This window comes from Pyrgilauda ruficollis, unplaced genomic scaffold (genome assembly GCF_017590135.1).
Source record: "Pyrgilauda ruficollis isolate IOZ18807 unplaced genomic scaffold, ASM1759013v1 scaffold56, whole genome shotgun sequence".
Taxonomy (NCBI): Eukaryota; Metazoa; Chordata; class Aves; order Passeriformes; family Passeridae; genus Pyrgilauda; species Pyrgilauda ruficollis.
The window spans coordinates 4,574,199-4,581,124 of record NW_024527266.1 but is presented as its reverse complement, the minus strand read 5'-3'; positions in this window follow the sequence as shown (position 1 = coordinate 4,581,124).

Genomic DNA, 6,926 nt, shown 5'->3' with positions numbered 1-6,926 from the left:
TAAATATTAAGAATGATTGGACTAAAAACTTCATCACAAGTCTTTCTGGTGTGACTTCGTGGACAGCCAAGATTTGGCCAGCCCACACCTTGCTGGATTTCCCTCTGGAAAGCTGTGACTTGGTGCTCTGACCATTTAAATGCTGATTTTTTTCCCTGCCTCTTATCAAACTGCATGGAGTAGTTATTGAATTCTGCAGTGGTTGTGAGAAAATAAATGTTCTCAAAGGGCCAGATCTGTTAGGCAGAGCTCGGTGGACTTGCTAAGGTTGTACTACCCCTGCATTCATAAAGGTCAGAGGGTTACAGACTCATGACAGCAACATGACATTTAGGGCTTTGGCCAGATTCCAAATTGGTGTGGTCAGTCTTGCTTTTCTTCAGGATTTGGGGCTTTTTAGCTTATATCTACTAGCCCTTTGTAAATATGCAAAATAATGTCTTTAAATGTGGCCTGCTTAGCAAACCAGAACACTCATCTTGCCAAAATGTGTCTGTGCTTGCTCTCAGAGCACAGTGGCTTTGTGTGGAGTCCTCCCTCCGAGATTTTGCACATCTACAACTTTTATAGTGTGCTGGGTTGTGGGTGCAAAGCTCACAAGCAGGTGAGGAAAATGGAAGCTCCAGCTCAGATTGTCAGCCACAGTTCTGAGACTGCAGGTGAGGATTTGCTCCAGACAAATAGGAGTTAGGATGTTGTGATGTATTCTATTGGACAGCAACACCTCTCTTATGGCCTCATTTTCTTGAAGATGAGAACAAAATAATTTTAGATTAATTTTGGCTTGTTAGAACTGTCAGAGTCCCTCACTCTTCTACAATTTCATTCACCTTCCTGAGGAAAGAAGCCCTTGGATCCAGCAGCTGACAGGAAATGATGCTGACATCATTTGAAATGCTGACATCATTTGAAGTGCTGACATCAAAAGAAATTAGCTGACAGCTAATGATGATTATTTGTATAATCTAAAGGTACTTTCTCTTCCTTTCATTTGGGAACACTTGCACTCTCTCTGTGTCCCTGAGTTCAGCTGAACAGCAGCCAAACTGCATCACTCAGTTATTTCATTAGTTTTTAGGAAGGGCAAGACAAGCAGGAAAGCAAGGCTGGAGTAAGAAGGGCTTCTCTGTGATAGAGCTGGAAAACCTGAATTGCAAATTAATCTAAGAAACACAAGAAAAAAAGATTTAATGTTCCTGACTGTAGGATGAGCAGGAGCAAAAGAAGAAAAAAATGATGGGTAGAATTCTTTAAGCTCATTAATACCTTTGGAAGAAAGTTTGCTGCAAAACATCACCTCTGACTTCTTGCAAGCCTGTGAAACTAACAGAGGTTCTGGGTCCTAAAATACAACAAATGCTGAAGAAAAAGCATAAATGGGAGATCCAATATCATCAAACTTTCCAAAATCATGCTATCAGTTAATTATTTGGTCTTTTCATTAAATCACAGAATCCCAGAATGGTTTGGGTGGAAGGGACATTAAAGCTCATCTCATTCCTCTTATGGGCAGGGACACTTCCGTTATCCCAAGCTGCTCCAAGCCCCATCCAGGCTGGCCTTGGACACTTCCAGGGATCCAGGGGCAGCCACAGCTTCTCTAGGCAATCTTTGCCAGGGCCTCACCACCCTCACAGGGAAGAATTTTCTTCAAGAAAAATTACCCAGCTGATCAAAGTGTTTCACAATTTCCCTTTTTAAAGCAACAGGAAAAAGTTCACTTAGGAAATTAAAAATTCTTCTTAAAAATGTATCAATTTACTCTTCCTGACTGAATGTAGGATCTGTGACAATGCCACACTTCTTTTCATGAGGGACTGTTTATTTTCAGGGAATGATTCATATTTATGTGATCCCCTCTAAAAGAAATAGACAATTAGATAACAAAAATGTGCAGTTATAAATCAGTTAGGGTTATTCTACCTAAAATTTATATCCACGAGCTATGAAATAATAAGCTTGAACATCATCTTGTACTCATCTACACCCAAAAAAGTTATTTTTTGATGGCTACTACCATTAGTAGCCATTGAATCCCATTTGAGAGCGCTGCTGTGAGGGATGCCCAATCTTCAGAGGTCTGCTGCAATCCAGAACTGTCCACATGGTGTGACTCAGCTTTTAAAGGTAATAACAACCTGGTTTTGTCTGTCTTCAAAGAAAATATCTTTTTTGGGGAGATCTGGTGTTGGTAGTATTTGGGTTTTTCTGAAGGGTGGTGGTGACAGATTTTTTATATTGATTGTGGATGCTGATTCTTATTTTTTCTGAAGAAAACTCCCCATATTCTAGATCTCCCATTTAGATCTCAAAGCGCTGAACAAAGGTGGATTCCACTGGTTTAGACCTGTCTTTGCCTCTTACTTTCAGGGAACACAAAATGTTTCTGGTTTTAGGTTTTACTAACTTCTTCCAGAGCTGATTTATGTGAATGACTTTTATCTCTCCTTCCCTGGCCTTGCTGGCTGCCTCTGTTCTGCTGCTGGTTTTAATTCAGATTAATTTGGCTCTTCAATTCGAGAGCCTGTTTGCTTGAGGGTCAGTAGAGCTCCCAGTGAGCACAATCATGCTTAAACTTGGCCTCTTGGCACTGCTGTAATCTGGGGATAAAGGGGCGTAAAGTTCTAATTTGGGACCTTGGATTCTTTAAATTGCTGATACATACTCCTGAAATTGCAGATACAATATCCTGAAAGGCTGGGTTTATGAGCATGAGTTCTCTTTGCTCCTTGAATTTTTTAGGATTGAAATTTGTTCCTTGCATTTGTCAGGCCTTTGAAAAGGCTGGATAAACTCCTAAAGTGAGCTCTGTGGAATTGTTAAAATCAGCTCCTCTGATCTCAAACAGAGGAGAGTTGTGGTTTTTCCAAGGTCAGCTAAACCTGTTCAATAACTGCTGCCACAAGCTGCTACTCCAGTGGGCTCTGGGAATGCAGGGATTGCTCACAACTTCTGGTGGGTCAGCAAAGGCCAAAAATGACAGTGGTTCCATCCCCTGAGGCATATTGCGTGTCCAAAGGACAGCAACGAGGCTGGTGAGGGGCTTGGAGCACAAGCTGTACGATGAACAACTGAGGGAGCTGGGGTTGTTTAGCCTGGAGAAAAGGAGACTCAGAGGTGACCTTATCACTCTCTTCAACTTCCTGAAGGGTGGCTGTGGTGAGCTGGGAATTGGTCTCTTTCTCCGGACAACAACCGATAGAACAAGAGGACACAGTCTCAAGCTGCGCTGCGCCAAGGGAGTACAGGCTAGACTTAAGGAGGAAGTTTTTCACAGAAAGAGTGGTCAAATACTGGAATCATCTGCCCAGGGAGGTGGTGGAATCACCATCCCTGGATGTGTTTAAAAAAAGACTGGATGTGGCACTTAGTTGAGGTGTTAGAACATGGGTTGGACTCGATGATCTTAAAGGTCTCTTCCAACCTAGAAATTCTGTGATTCTGTGATTCTGTGATATTCAAGTCTAGATCCCTCTGACACCCATGGTGTAACTCCTCTGCTTATATAAAATGTCTGTGAACGTTAACACACTTTTGCCCATTATGAAATTTATCCTGCATTTTTCCAAAATGTAATTATTTACCAAAGTGGGCTGTCCTGACATTGTATTTTTTGAGCCTCTGTGCCTTAAGTCCTGAAATATTTGGAGTTTATTTTGTTGCAAAGAATACTTACGGTGTATAGTGAAAGCATTTGGCTTCTGACTGCCAGCTCTCATTCCACCAGTTCAATCGGGAGGTGGCTAAGGGTTATTTATAGCTCCTAGACATTCTTTAGGGATGAACTCATCCACTGAAAAAACAAGCAGCCGTGGTGCTCGTGGGTAATTTACAGCAATTTTTAAGTTAGGAGAAAACTGTGATGGAAATTGGTTGGGACACTGACATACTCTGAGCAAACAGAGATCCACAGCATGCAGGTGTGAAAACTGAGCTGGGAAAGGCTCAGTTACCTGTCCTAAGGAATTATGTAACTTTTTCTTCTCTCATCCTCTAATAGCACAGACACAAACTGAGTCAAAAAGATTTTTTTTTTTTTTAGTACACTCCACTAGTTCTTGAATTTAATTAAAATAATTAATTCCACCAGAGTTGGAATACATCATTTTACAGGAGGCAGAAACTCAGGGTCTACTTTCAGCAATATGTTTCTAAATTTTAAATTATAGATTTAAATGAGAAGGTTTTTTTATGCATACCACACTTCATTGCCTTTAATTTACGTGCATATTTACATCACTCTGGGTGCACAGTGAAATCCAGCCTGGGTGTGATGTCACTACAAGACAGAGAACCCATCACCTCTCCTGTGAAGTTTTGACTGCTGAGATGTTCCCTGGCCTCAGGATCTGTGCTGGGTTCAGTGCACGTCTACTAATTTTAAATAGATCTTTTCTCACATAAAACTGAGTCCTGCCACTGTGGGTTATAGAGAATGGCAGTGCATGTCTGTGAGCAGCCTGTCTGGCTCAAAATATGTATTGCTGTGCCATGAAAGAACCATAGATTTTCAGGGGAGGCAAAGGAAATGCTTTTATGGACCTCATGGAAATACCTTTATGACCTCATGTTATCCGTTTATACTCTGAGTCATTAAAATGGTTGCTTCTTATAAAAGTTATCTTTGCTAGCAGAGGAATATGTGGGCAAATGCTCCCTCTGACAATCAGTGTGCTTTGGATCAGACTCAAAATACACATATCATTCCAACTTAACTTTCCTTGACTCCTACTGAATGCTTTGCCCCCAAAAGAAAACATCTGACTCTCCATAAAACTGCAGGCGATGGCGAAATTCCTGTCAAGCACTGGAGGTCCAGTGTGCTCCTCAGGATAATTGTAAATTACTCTGGAACCCGCTATGCAAAAATGAGATTTTGTTCCACCTGTGGCCCACCAGCGGATTTGGAACAAGAATCTAGTGTCAGTAGATCAGATTTATTGCACAGTGTCCTTTCCATCAATGGGAAAAGGTAGGGGATCTATAAATCAAAAAAAGATTTGACAACCCTCCACTGTGCCCAAACATTCAACATCTAAACAAGTTGGCTTTCTGTTCACCAGCTGTAGTTATAGAGTAACTTAGAGTTGGCTGTAAGGTATTTTCTGTATGTGTTAAGGGAGTTACTGAAGGAAAATGAAGAGCAATGGAAGGGCAGAATGAAGGACAGATGAATTTCATAAAGCTGTGGTTCAGCTCATGCACACATTTAGGTTTTCTTCCAAAGGAAATGAAGTTACAGGAGGGGATGATTCAGAGCAGATCTCACTCTGATGTGGCAGTAAGGACTGAAGTCCCTGATCAAGGAAGTAGGAATTGCTCTTAGGTCCTGCAGTTTAAATTACAATAAAATGTATCTTGCTGTAGCAGTTAAGACAGCAAACTCCACCAGTTCATCCAGTTAAATCCACTTTTGCTCAAGCACTCTGGAGGCTAATGCAATTCAGACCGTGTCTCATTCTATTTCTCAATCATTTTATATCACTTAGCCACGTTTTGCTAGTCAGCGTTTGTTTTTGCAACCATAGTGATGAAATGTATTTATTGGCTACATAAGCAGGTGCCTGGCTTGGTCAAATTTCAATAATTCAGAACATCTCTTGTCCATAATACTAATAATCGAAATTTAAACAAGTTTTGTCCTGGTATCAAACCACAAATCTCTAAATTTGGGATTGGCTAAGAAGATATGAGACTATTTATCCACAGTTTAATATTTCTGCCAGTATCTTGCTAATAATTTCGTCTGATTTTTTAGATTATTGTCATTTGGTAACTATAGTTCATATTTCCATTGAGTTTGCATCTTCTGCTGTAGAACAATATAAGTTTATTCTGTTTTTATGTTGTTTTGACAGTGACACCACATACTTATTGCACTGACAATTGATATTTAGAATATATTTCTTGGCTAATCTTTAAGCTGGCATTCGCCTTCAGTGCTGTTGGAAATATCCTTATAACCAAAGAACTCTGGTACTAAAGCCCATAGTCAATTGGGAAACATCCCCTTTTCCCAACCACACAGAGTGGAATAATGAATAACATGGACACAGCTACTAGTGATGCCAATTGTTGTCACTGCATTGAAGTTAATTACGAAACAATTATTCAAATTTATTATCTAAACTCTTGTTCCTCTCCATTTCCCATAAGTAGATGTATTAAAAATCTCAGTACAGGACATGGAATTTAAAACAGGAATGACATGTGCCCATGAAGTTGACTGAAGCATATTGAAGGAACTCCATTTGTTATTAAAATTTAATTGGAAGGATAAGATGCCAGCAAAATGACAGGAAAAATGTAATTTTCTTTCTCCCCAGAAATATTATTAAATACTAACAGCATAACAGTCCATGTGCCAGTATCATTTCCTTTCTCTGCCTCCCTATAGCTCATTCCATTCTAAGTACTGCATGTATCTTTTATTTCTTTTCCTTTTATACCATAAAACTCCCCTCTGTTGGAAATATCCTTATAACCAAAGAATTCTCAGGTACAGAGCAAGTTTCTTTCATTACAAAATCCAATGACCACGTATCTTTTATTGTAGGAGACATCAAATCTTATTTGGCTTTTATCTCTGGGTTTAATTTTTTTTTTAACATTCTTTAATTACATTTTTTAATTCCCTTCTTTTTTTTACAAACAATCCCAGACTCACGAAAACTCACTAAATTTTACACTCATCTCAGCTATTTCAGTGTTGCAAAATGCTGTATAAAATATAGTCTTAAAAATACTGATAAGGAACTTTAATATTTTTAAACTGTGTTGCAGATGACAGAGCGTTTTATCCTCTGTTTTTCATGCAACTTAATCACCTTTTAATCCATACCCAATTACAGACAATTACAAATGTCTTCAATTACTCAAGGGAAAATGTCCATAAGATCAAAATTCAGGATATTTAAAATCAGTAG